The sequence below is a fragment of the Medicago sativa genome, chromosome 1, assembly GCF_051527215.1.
Source record: "Medicago sativa cultivar Bolivia chromosome 1, Bolivia_mono, whole genome shotgun sequence".
NCBI classification, from domain to species: domain Eukaryota; kingdom Viridiplantae; phylum Streptophyta; class Magnoliopsida; order Fabales; family Fabaceae; genus Medicago; species Medicago sativa.
In genome coordinates, this window is record NC_140749.1 from 79,541,759 (window position 1) to 79,555,232 (window position 13,474).

General features: G+C 32.7%; 1 non-coding gene and 1 pseudogene across 2 annotated transcripts; one reads left to right on the forward strand and one right to left on the reverse strand.

Annotated features, from left to right (window-relative positions):
• Positions 1 to 1,924: 1,924 nt before the first annotated feature.
• On the reverse strand, positions 1,925 to 4,849 carry LOC146957883 (trihelix transcription factor PTL-like; annotated as a pseudogene). The gene is made up of 2 exons (XR_015024482.1): positions 4,251 to 4,849; positions 1,925 to 3,257 (listed from the first exon to the last, which is right to left on the reverse strand). The product of XR_015024482.1 is annotated as a trihelix transcription factor PTL-like (transcript).
• Positions 4,850 to 13,171: 8,322 nt separating this feature from the next.
• On the forward strand, positions 13,172 to 13,245 carry TRNAR-UCG (transfer RNA arginine (anticodon UCG)). The gene has a single exon. It is a non-coding gene; the product is annotated as a tRNA-Arg (tRNA).
• Positions 13,246 to 13,474: the final 229 nt, after the last annotated feature.

Below are 13,474 nucleotides of genomic sequence, written 5' to 3' on the forward strand. Positions count from 1 at the left end.
AATACTTTCTTAGTTTGGAGGTGGCACATTCTTCCACAGGCATCTCATTGTGTCAAAGGAAATATTGTCTTGACCTTCTCACTGATACAGGTCACTTAGCTTGCAAACCTGTATCTACACCTTCTGAACCTGCATGTAAGCTTCATCAAGACAATAGTGCACTTTACAATGATGTCCCCTCCTACAGAAGACTGATTGGTAGGCTGATATATCTCACCAATACCAGGCCAGATATCACCTTTGCTACTCAACAGCTCAGCCAATTTCTTTCTTCTCCAACAGAGAAACATTTTGCTGCAGCTACTAGAGTTCTCAGATATCTCAAGAAATGCCCAGGTCAAGGCCTCTTCTTCCCTAGAGCTTCTTCTCTATGTCTCTCAGGGTTTTCAGATGCTGACTGGGCAGGGTGCATAGATTCCAGAAGATCAATCTCTGGTCAATGCTTCTTTCTTGGCAGCTCTCTCATTTCATGAAGGACTAAGAAGCAATTGACTGTTTCAAGATCCTCATCAGAAGCTGAGTATAGAGCTTTGGGTGCAGCAGCAGCATGTGAACTGCAGTGGCTTTTGTATCTTCTCAAAGATCATCATGTTTCACTCATTAAACCTCATATGCTCTATTGTGATAATCAGAGTGCTTTACATATAGCTGCTAGTCCAGGTTTTCATGAAAGGACAAAGCACCTTGAGATAGACTGTCACTTGGTTAGGGAAAAATTGCAAGCAGGAATCATGAAGTTGCTACCAGTTTCTTCCAAAGATCAATTGGCAGATTTCTTCACTAAACCACTTCTTCCTCAACCATTTCACATTTTATTGTCCAAGCTGGAAATGCTTGACATTTACCATGTCCCAGCTTGTGGGGGACTATTAGAGAATAAGGAGGAAGACAATAATGCAGTTACATAGCTTATGATCACCAGAGTCTGAAGTTTCAGCTTCTGATCACTAGAGTCAGAAGTTACAGCTTCTGATCACTAGAGTCTGAAGTTACAGCTTCTGATCACTAGAGTCTGAAGTTAACTAGTTTTACAATTGAGTTTGTACTTGGATTAGCTTGTTCATAGGATGATTGTACTTTACTTTCTTCCTATAAATACCTCTTGTAAACTCTTTCACATTTATGAGAAATGAGAATATTCATTTTACACATTTCATAACAACATGCTCTCCTCCAATCCCTCCATCGAGCACAAAACTCAAAACTCCTGAGCATGTACCCCAAGAACCTCCAACTTAAGGAGACATAAGCTTTCTAAACCTTGAAAATCAAGCAATCCTTTTTTACAAATAGTAACAAACGAGCCCAATATTTACGAATAGTAATCCTAAGGCAAATTATAAATGATATGCTATTTAGAGATTATGTTTTAGACTTAGTTTTGGTCCTCCTTTATATTTTTTAGAGTTGGTTTTAGCCCGTTATTTTCATGCGTTCACAAAAATGCTTGCCCAGTTTTAAAATAACTCAATTATGATATATCTTTTTATATTTTTTGACTAAAAATGGTGATGTAATGTGTTTTAAATGACGTGAAATACAATCTTATGATGTAAAATCATCAAGATGGATTAATTATTTACATGTTATTAATTAATTTATGAAGTCGAAATTAAGTTTTAGGGGATTTTCTTGCAAATTTATGAGTGTTGATCATTTCACATCATTACATTGTAAGTTATGTCATTTAAAACACATAAAACACATGATCACATAAGATGTGCATGGTTAAAATCACAAAGAGTTTTATGAAATTACGATGAAACCGTGTAATTTTACTGAAGGTATAAAGTGTAATTTTTATTAAAATTATAATGGCTCATAATTTTACTAAACTCATCCTTAATCCAAACATATAAATAATATACTTATAGTATTTTACAAAGTCACACATACATAAATAATAAACAAATAAAACATCAAAACCTACAAAGTTCATAAATATGATTCATTATAGAACTCAAGCATATGCATTTGATGTCAATAAAATTAAACAACAAATGTCAATGAGCTTACACTCAAGCATTAGTCCTACGTACACATAAAACCTATTTAAACTTAAAAAAACACATGGCCTAGCTAGAGTCTTACACACCTTGTGATTTTCAATGAACCAAACTTGCAAGTCAATGACCCTTTTTCATGCTCAGAACCAAAAAACTCTGATTCATGTGCATGTGTTTTACATTAATTGTGTCAAAGGTCGTCATCATCTGTCAGCTTAAGTCCCAAACACCAAGGCCTTGTGTTTTTGACTCCACAGTCCACTGTCCTTCCTAAGAGACATACTAATATCATCCCATATTTTCTTGCACTCAGCTCCATTCCTATTAAATCCCATATAAACCATCCTTTCACCTATTTCATCCCAACCTCCATCATCCAAATATCCTTTTTCTCTTACTTGATGTTCAAAACCACTCCTTAGTTGTATCAAGTTTGAAATTTCCATTTCTGTCCATCTATGAATATTATCCACACTTTCAAAAGGGTATTCATAATTTGTTGTATCATTTGCTTCTTGGCTCTTACTCTTATTTGGTGCTTCAAGTTGTATCCCAATATGTTTTCTTACAACTTCTAACAATGCAGAATCTCTTGCTTCAACCCATGCTTTTTCTTTAGCCCAAAGTTCATGTATTTCTTGATCAAACCTCATTGACTCTTTTCTCTTCCTTTCTTCTTCCTTTGATGCCATCTCTTGTTCTCTTTGTTCAACAACACTCAACATTCTCTCCATCCAAGCATCTTGAGTCTCAATAATATTTTTCATGTGAGAATCTACAATCTCCTCAACTTTACCTCTCCAACTTTTCCTTGCCCTTCTATGACCACTTTGCCCTTTCTCCTTCGACGACTTCATAGTGTGTGCAATAGTTGAGAGATCCTCATCGTTGTTTTCAGATGAGGATGTCTCAAATTCAGACGAGTTCGAGAAACTTAGACTTTGTGAATACTTGTGGTTATTGATCAAATTGTGATCAACACCATTAGTATTTTCTTGGTTAATTGTGAAGGTTTGAGTTTGAGTAGCAACAAAGGAAGCATTAGGGGTAATTTTGTCTAAAGTTGAGGCATGAGAGTTTGTGTTTGGTTCTCCACATATTGCTTCAAGCTGTCTGAAAAATCTATAGTGCTTACCATCTTGTCTACTAGCTTTACCTTCCTTGGTCTTCTTGTAATACTTGTACAAATTCTCAAACTTTTCCTTGCATTTCTTTCCACTTCTTTGGTACCCAAATTCCTCAGCCATTATCCTAAACAAGAAGATCACAAAGCTATTATATTATATGTTATACACATTAAAACATCAACAAAATTTGTAGCAAAAAAACACATCAACAAATTTAATTGCAATTTTTTTAAAAATATTTTTGAACATAATGATTTTTTATGTCATTAATATCAGAACACTAATGCAATCATCGATATTATATCAACCACATTTATTACAGCTTTGTGCATATTTGAGTTGTTTAAATAAATTTAGCTGTTTAAAATGAAACAAATTTATTATAATTCTCTACAATATTATAAAAAAATATACAACCGTAACTACAATTTAAATTTAAAATTGTCAACAAATCTCTTACAAAACCCTTTGATCTCCTCCAATGCAAAGATTTGTGGGATATATAAGAAATACTAGAAAATTATATGTGATTGTAATTGAAACCTTGGGGTAAAAAGTTGTACTAATAATGAAGACCAAGACCACATGATATTTTCAAACAAAAAATCAAATCAAGTGATACTGTGATAGGCTGAATATTAATGTTAGTGTTTTGTACTGAAAGGATTAAAATAATGAAAACATTCTGATCTTTTCATTAATGATGTCAGAAACATCAAATATATGCATTTGAATTAACAAAACTCCAATAGCCCTAGCTAGGTAGCTGAGCGAATTAGGTTAATAGGACTATAGTATATACAAAACAAAGACAGGCTTTCAGTGTGAGAAATCCTTAATTTGCACCTGCAATGAATGATTTAGTATCATGGAAAAAAACCAGTGCAAGTAAGTATAGTCACTACACAAGTCAGTGAAAATTCTTAGACAAAACTAGAAATATATCATAATAAAAAAAACACATGGATCTTCAGTTAGCTTTAACACTCAAGACAAAAAAGAAAATTATCATGGAAAAAAACCTGTCATTTTCAATCACAAAAGGAAATAATTCCAAAAAAAAAAGTGAAATAAAAAGCTTGCTAAACCAGTAATTAATTAAGACACTAACATATACCTAGAAATTTCATTCCACAAGGGTGCTTTCTGATTATTCTCTCTGAACTTAGAATCAAGACGAGATCTGATTTCAAGAAGAGAAAGAGTCTCTTGTCTAGGCCATCTGTTGTTACAAGAATCAAAGTTACCAAGCCATCCTTTATCAGCAGTTTCTAAACCTACACAGAATGCAGTAGAAGCAGTAGCATGATCTGAATTAGAAGCTGCTGCAGCAGCAGCAGCTATAGTGGTATTTGTAGGGTTAACAGTGGAGGAATAGTCATAGTGGTGAGTGAAGCTACTACGAGGGTAGAAAACATCACCAACTATCATAGGGTCATAGGAATAATTTGGTGGAGGAAAAGTAGCAGCAGCACCATACAAACAAGGTGGTGGTTCAGCTGGTAGATGTGTAGTGTTTCTTGATGATGTTATCAACCGCCGGAGATCCTCCGGTAACCCATATAGGTCACTCATCTTCTCTACTGCTCAGAGAGAGAGAGAGAGAGAGAGAGAGAGAGAGAGAAGGGTGAAGAAGAATTGGATATGGTTATGTGAAGAATGAGATTTTTATTTATTTTAATTAATTTTTTGGTATGAAACTGAAATGAAAGGAGACAGGATCCGAGTCTACCGCTAGTCTTAAAAGTTAGACTCACTCATCTATGTAGCTATAGCTAGGTAGTGTATTATGAGAGAGGAAAGGACATGAGTTTTAAGTAGTAGAAAAGACTCAAGTACTTTGTAAGGGAAAAGCATAAATTACATCCTTTCAAACCTAGGCAAAGGAGGAGAAAATCTTGTGTGGACCAAGACCAAGAATTTTGGTTTGGTCACACGCAAAGAGAGAAGAGAGAAGAGAGAGAAGAGAGAAGAGAGAGAACATGTAGAAGAGAGAAGAGAAGAGAGAGAATGAGAAAATCTTGTGTGTGTGACCAAACCAAATTTCTTGGTCATGGTCCACACAAGTGTTTCTCGGCAAGGAGATATATAAAACACTAGTATTACTACTGTTTTATTTCCTGAAATACTGTTGCTATTTTTGCTGTTAATTATATTATTATTAAGTTTCTAATTATCATAAAAACTAGCAAATTGTATGATAATTGCTCTTTTTCCATCTGGTTTTGCTCATTCCCGTTAAAATAGCTGAGCACGAGTTAACTCACGTAGATGTATTTTAGCGTGAGTTAACTCACGTATGACGGAAATGAACAAAAACAATGGGAGAAGAACAATTATCAAATTGTATTGTGCAACTTTACTAGAAGTTCGGTCAGTAACCTTATTTGTTTCACATGAGAAAGATAAAACAAAGCACTCTTACCTCAATACTCAAATCATAATTATTGTTTTGTCAAACCTATACAAATTAAATCACTAACTCCATGTTGAGTTTAAGGGCGAGAGTACCTAATAACTTAAAATTTTGGATGGTGATATTGTGTATCTCGTTTGATGGTTTAAGATCGTTAGCGGGTTGTTGCTCCTCACACTCCTTTAAACTCCCCAATACTCCATCATGAAGGCGAACAAAACAATTTTTACATATTTATCTAACATGAGTTTCTAAAAAAACTTACCTAAATTTTAGTAAAACATTAAATTTTCTCATTTTTTATTATTATAAAATTCACATTTTTGCTTAAAAAAAAAAAAATAAAGTCCACCTTTTGACCCTTTTAAGAGCATAAAAGACAAACCCTGATTTACCCTTTGACCCGTTTAGGAGCATAACAGACAAACCCCAATTTTCATTTTGATATAATATATACAAGTGCAACTACATGCAAGATGTACCACTGTAGAACTTGCCTGGTATATGTAAAATCTTAGTGCAAAATACAGAAAATTCTTGTTAAGTTTTGTTAAGATATATCAAGTGATTGAGTTAGGATGGAAGCATATTTAATGTTACGTCCACTAATAGAAGAGAGACAAGTGGCAGAGCATCACACGATGCAATTTTATATGCCTGCATATATACTGCACCATACTACTGCATTGGTCGAGTGACGTATGTACAGTATTTGTGGCTTAACCTTTTTTATTGCTTTCCTTACTATTCATTATTCAACAGCATGTAGCATCTTTGCTGAGGATATTATTAGCTTTGCTCTTACATGGCCTTTTTACTTGGCTTTGATTTTAAATGGTAGCTAGCTAGGTAAACTGTAAACATATATATGAGCATTTTTTGTTTTTAGATATAGCATGCTAGTTTTTCCATAAGACAAATTTGATATCTCAACTATGTTGACACATCAAATTTACCTCATATCATTTATCTAATAAAATACAAAATATATCTTTGGGGGACTATACTAAAACTCAAGAAGACAACAAAGTTAGAATAATCTACTTCATTACAAATATTACCAAAAAAAATCTAGTGGGGTTAAACTTGATGAAGAGCGTAATTTTGTAAATATAGTAGCAACATGACCTAAATTAAAATAAAAGCAAACAACTATCATCTGGATCTATAATTATTAATTAGGAAGACTTGGTCTATTTTTAAGAGGCCCCGACTTATAATCAAAATGACCAGATGACCCACCCAAAAGCTTGTTTTCAGTTTTCAAATATGTCATATTTAGATCGTTTTGCAAGACCCTAGTAGAAAGATCAGGGTTTCTATTTTAAAGAATTTATTTTTTGGGTTTGTAGGTGTTGGTGATTAATTTCACATTGACTATAATGAACTAAATGTTGGATAGGTGAGTCCTAATGTCTTAAGATTTTATACGAAGATATGATATCTTCAAATCTTGTTATATTCAAAGATTGACTCATTGTTGCTTCTGGCACACTCCTTTGAATTCTCGACAAGATTATTTATTTAGAAACTCAATATTAATTTACCTTATTTTTCGACCACATTTAAACTATAGTTGAGCATTCAAGATTAATATTTGTATTGTTTGCATTGAAAAATAAGAATTTCTAAAACGGTCAATATGAAAATTAAGAGAAATTTGATTCACATTTTTTTTTTTTGATTGGCAAAATATATTATATATATATATATATATATATATATATATATATATAAGGGGATTAAATCCCAAGCATTACACCAAGAAAAGAAGAAAAAAAAGCACCAAAAACCCCCAAAGAAAAACCACCAGCACCCTCAAAATGTGGAAATCCCTAACAATGGCTCCTCAAATAACCAACACCACCAACAGTGATCAATTAGGCACTCGACAGTGATAATGCTTCAAACGTACAGCTTCGACCACCACTCAAGTTCCGGTATATCGGAGGAGACATCACAACAGCCTAAAAGGACCTGAGTACAAACTTGCTCCCGGCCATCAAAAGCGATCAGCCCACAAGATTCCCGACACAAGTCAAAAAGGCACCCCTCAACTCACGAACCAAAATCTTGACACAAATATTGAATGATATTTTAATCTCTACATAAAGTATCACATAAGTAGGCAACATGGCCAGATTCAAATTATATCTACCAAATTCACACGTGGAAATATAATATCCTATATATTATATTATGGTAAACTGTATAATTGGGATTATAACTCAAACAATCTATTATGGTAAACTGTATAACTGGGATTATGAAAGATCAATGCATAGAAAGGAGGATTATGTAAGGATTCTATTTGGGATGATCCGAGGATTGTTCTCGGGATCTATCACCTCAAATCTATCTCTCTATACAACAAGTTCATTCACTTTTTTTTCCCATACAAAATAAAAATAAGAAAGAAAGGAAGGAAAAGAGATGGGAGTCCCTGAATCATTGTCATAACTGATTGCTTAGTTCAGACGTTTGTTGACCAACTTGTCTTGTTGCAGTGTTTGTAGGCCAAGCCCCTTTAATTGCTGCCATGCACATTGACGTAGCCAAGCAATATATTATAAGCAAAATACAACTTGTTTTGGCTACACCAACATGTGACTCATGACTATGTCACGTGGCTAGATAACTAGATTGCTCATCGGCCATCATCCTCAAATTCCTCCTCAATGATATAAAAAAATTGCTGCCAAATAGATGTTTTAGAGATAAATATAACAAAGTGATATAATATAGTTTTTTTCTTTGAATGGAGTGATATATTATAGTGTGATTTGATTAAATGCATGTGTAAACTATTTTATAAAGACAGTATATGTATAGGGATGAATCCTTGTGTTACTATGATGTGGCCTTGGTTACCCTTTTTTTAAAAAAAAAATTTGATTTATTTTTACATTAGATTTATCTTTAAATATAAGACTTCATTGATCTTTTATGGATAGGTTGTTCTCGCCAAATCAATATGTCTTTATCAAGGACAAACAAATGGAGGATGGAGTTGTGGCGGTCAACGAGATTATTGATTATGTCATGAAGTTGAGGAAGGAGTGTCTAATTTTTAAGTGGGTTTTGACAAGGCCTACTACTTAGCTAGTTGGAGCTTCCTCGATTGTATGATGATGAGGTTTAGTTTTAGTTTGAAGTGGCATAGTTGGATCTGGGCTTTTATGTTCGGTGAGGATCTCTCGGTTTTAGTTCATGGGAACCTAATACAAGAGGTAAGTATTTAGAGAGAGCTCAAGCAAGGAGATCCCCAACCCCAGTTTTTGTTTCAGTTAATTACTGGTGCAAGTTTGAGTGGGGTAATCCGGAGTGTGGAGGAGCGTCATTTGTATGCATGGTTAAAGGTGGGTAACCAAGTGTTGGAAGATCCCACCTCCAATATGTAGATGATAGGAGTTTTCTTGGGGAAGCAATTGTGGGTAACCTCCGATCTCTCAAGGTGATTCTTCGGTGCTTCGAGCTAGCTTTCGGGTTTCGAGTTAATTTTGTCAAGAGTAGTATCATGGGGGTTAATGTTAATAGTGATTTTTTAGGAATGGCTTAGCGCTTCCTTCATTGTACTGTGGGGATTATTCCTTTCACCTGTCTAGGTATTCCGATGGTGGCAAATCCTCAAAGAGGAGTACCTTACAACCACCATTAACCTATCTCAAGCATGTTTAATTTGTGGAGTTTAAATGGTCTTAACAAAGATTGATTTGTGAATTTTGACATCTGACACAAATCAATACATATAGGCCATTTGTTCTACGACTTGAAGCTCGAGCTCGACAACTAAGAAAGAATCTTATGGCATGTTTTAGAGTTTAAGAGGGAAGGACAAGAGATGACTTTGAAAAATATGATGGAGGAAGTTGGAAGAATGAAGAGATTTGGTAGGGAAGAACTTTGAAGAGTTTTTTTTTTTTTGCATAATGCAAAATTCTCTTAATTTGAAGAGCTTAAATACATTTTTAAATCCATCATATGTTGTTATAGCGCTCTCTAAATTAAAAATATATCTATCAGAAGTTTTTAATTGTCATTCTCTACAAAAGAACCCTCATTCAAATAAGGTGTGATATATTTCTTTTTATTTTCTTATCCTCTCCCCCCTTGCACCAAACTCCGAACCAGCCCCTTAACCAATGAATCTAAATATGCATATACTAATTAATCTAATGACTTTAAAATATGATATGTATGATGAACCACATATATAAGTAGTTCACAATAGATTCACCTATTGTTTTTTTAGGGGAAAGTCGCCTATTTTTGTTTGCATAATAAATTTTCTCAAGTGTTAGGCATGCATAATCAACAGCTTGAAAATGTAAAAGAGAAAATGGAAAGTGTTCCTTATGCGGTCTTACATGGGAAAGTGGTGTTTGTTCTTGCCTAAATGGGAAAGGTACACAAAAGGCTAGCTGGACAACATGGTTTGTTTATCACAATTATACGGACATTTGGTAAGGGTGGGTGGGGGCCATGATGGGGAAATGGAAGACTATATGATGGATTTGCACGATGATTGATAATTTTTTAAAGATAAATCAAAGGTTTGAGCCTTTGAGGCCTCTTTATGGGTTCACATCATTGGATAATCTCGTTTTGAGAATTAATTTCCAACCGTTCTTCATTCCTCTCCCTTTTCGTGGGTCCAATGTCAATGCAAATAAGACCGAATCTCATCATAGCAAATTAAATCTTAGATAGACAACTGGGATTAGATGCACATGCAGAAATATTCTTACAACCAATTTTATAATGTAATAATTTAATTTTTATATGAAAAATATTACTCCTATAAATTTTTTATAATACATATAAATTTTTATAAATTAGATTTTTTTTTAGAGATATAAATTAGATCTTTTCTCTATACATTTTATATATTATTAAAAATGGTGTATGATTTTCATTGCAAATGTGTACATGGTAGAAAAATGGTTTAAATATCTTCGGTTCATAGTACAAAATGGTGGAGAAATAGAAACAGTTGTAAATTATCGTATTCAAGTTGGGTGATTGAAATTGAGAAGAACTCCAGGTGTTTTATGTGATAAGTAAGTATTGCTTAAGTTAAAAGGAAATTTTTTATCAAATAACAGTCAGACCTGCGACGTTGTATGATAAAAAGTGTTGGCGGTTAAGAACTAACACGAGAATCAAGTCAACATAGTGGTGATGAAAATGTTGTGTTGGATGAGTGATAAGACTAGATAGAATATGATTATGAATGACACCGTTAGAGAGAGTGTTGGAGTAGCACCTATATTAAAAAAGATGATAGAAAATAAGCTTACGCGGTTTGGACATGTAGAGAGAAGGTATATATGTAGATGATGTAGTACTCATCAGATAGAGGTTTGTCATATCAAAAGAAGTAGAGAAAGACCTAGAAAAACTATAAGAGATATTGTTAGGAAAGATTTAGATGTTAATGAGTTGGATTCAAATATGGTTTATGATAAAACATTATGACGTAATTTAACTCATATAATTAACTGGATCCATTTAGTGGGATAAGACTTGGTTGTTATTGTTATGTATTTTTTTGAGGACTAGTCATTGCAACCGCAAGAGTAAATGAATAAAATTAATTGATTCTCCCTTTTACCTTTAAAATAACTTTTAATTGAAAAAAGTATTTATCTTAGGGGGGACAACATCAATATTTTTTATAGAAGGAAAAAAAATTAATTTTAAAAGTATAAATAAAAATCTCTTTGGAGCAGTTGTCCAATACATTTGCCATTTAGTGGAATCACATAGGAATAATACTAACACAATACTTCTCTTTAACATAATTTTCAATACATTTTTTTATTGATTAAAATACATACCAAATTTATATGGGACTCATACATGGACGGATCTCAACAGGGCATGGTGTGGCAAGTGCCACACCAGTTTTTTTTGTTATTTTTTTTTATATCAATTCATTGTATAATTTTACTCATATATTAATACAAACATTTAATTTTTTTTATGTTTATACATATGTCTATATATATACTCATATATTAATACGGTGGTATATTTTTCTTGTAATTTATACAAGTGTCTATATTATTACTCATATATTAATAAGAGAACCTTTTTTTTTAAAGTTATACATGTGTCTATATTTTTATTCATATTTAATACAGAAATAATTGTTTGTACAATTTATAAATTTATACATGTGTCTATATTTTTATTCATATTTTATACAGAAATAATTGTTTGTACAATTTATAAATTTATACATGTGTCTATATTTTTATTCATATTTAATACAGAAATAATTGTTTGTACAATTTATACATATGTCTATATTTTTATTCATATATCACTACATAGGTCTATTTTTTAGATAATTTCTACGCAATTGCGAATTGCTTCCAAAAGAGAGCGCAACACGCTCACCCGTCCATATGCACGGGTAGCCTGCTAGATGATTTGATTCATCACTTGTAACCTATATAGAACAAAATTTTCTTAGAACAATTAGTAATATAATTGTATAATTTTAGTTCATTTTCAACAAATGAAAAATAGATTATTTTCTTTGTAATTTTGGTAGTTACAACTATTTTCAATATAACTTCTTATTAAATTTAATATTATTTAATTGTTTGAAAAAAAAATTTGCCCCACTAATATTGTGGGGCCAGGTCCGCCCCTGGACTCATAGAATTTAAAAATAGTATATCAAAGAGTGTGTTGTTAGAGCATCTCCAATGGGGGGTCCTTACTTAACAAGGACCACTCCCCGTTAAGGACCCTCCATTGGAGGAAGAAAAATTGAGTCCCCGTTAAGGAACGGGCAACTATATAAGGACTCTCTCTCTCCTGGGTAACTAACGGGTCCCACGTTTAAAAAAGTAATAAAATGTGTACTACTTGGTCCCACTTGCATAAAGAAGTAATAAAATATGTACTACTTGGTCCCACTTGCATAAAGAAGTAATAAAATGTGTACTACTTGGTCCCACTTGTAAAAATGAGTAATATTTAAATTATTTTTGTCTAATATATAAAGATAGTGGGACATATTTAAATACTTTTCATTGGAGTCCTTATTAGTGTATTGCCATTGGAGTCATTGAGTCCTTAATAGGTACTTTTATTAAAAAATTATAAATAAGTGATGTGTCACGTGGGGTCCATTTAAGGAGTCCTTGTTAGGGAACTACCATTGTGGACGCTATTACTTGTTAGCACTTCTCATCAAATATATAGACAATTGGTATTCTCCCAGTTTATGTATCTACTGCCTTAAAAAAAAAAAAAAAAGAGTGTGTAAATTTTACCGTAAAACACCAATCTATAACAAAAAATATCACTATTAGCTTGAAACACTTGTAAAAACAAAAAACAACTTCGTGTCTGAAATATATGCAGGATTCCAATTACTTCATCCAATCAATATTCATTTCGTTTAAAAGAATTTCATATTTGTATTTATAGAATTTAATAAAAATAACTCTCTTTTCTTAAAAAAAAAAAAAAAAATAACTCTCTTTTATATTTTGCTAATGATATCGTGGTATTTTCTTATTATAGCCTCAAAGCGCAAAAAAAGAAAATCTCATGCTAGTGTTTATTCAATAGTTAAAACGGAGAATCTCCAACAACAAAAAGACCGCATAGCGCAGTGGATTAGTGCGTTTGACTTCGGATCAAAAGGTCGTGGGTTCGACTCCCACTGTGGTCGATCAATTTTTCTTTTTAATTTACCACTCGATCGCTTTTTCTTTTTAATTTCCCACTAATCATTTCTAGCACAGATTAATATTCATTTACTTAGATATCCAAATTATTTTTCAAATCCAAATATTATTTTTATTAATTTGTGTTAAATTTCCCTCAAAAAAAAATAATTTGTGTTAAAATAATATCAATTTAATTATCATAGTCAAACATAAATTTCTTCAAACCCGCAT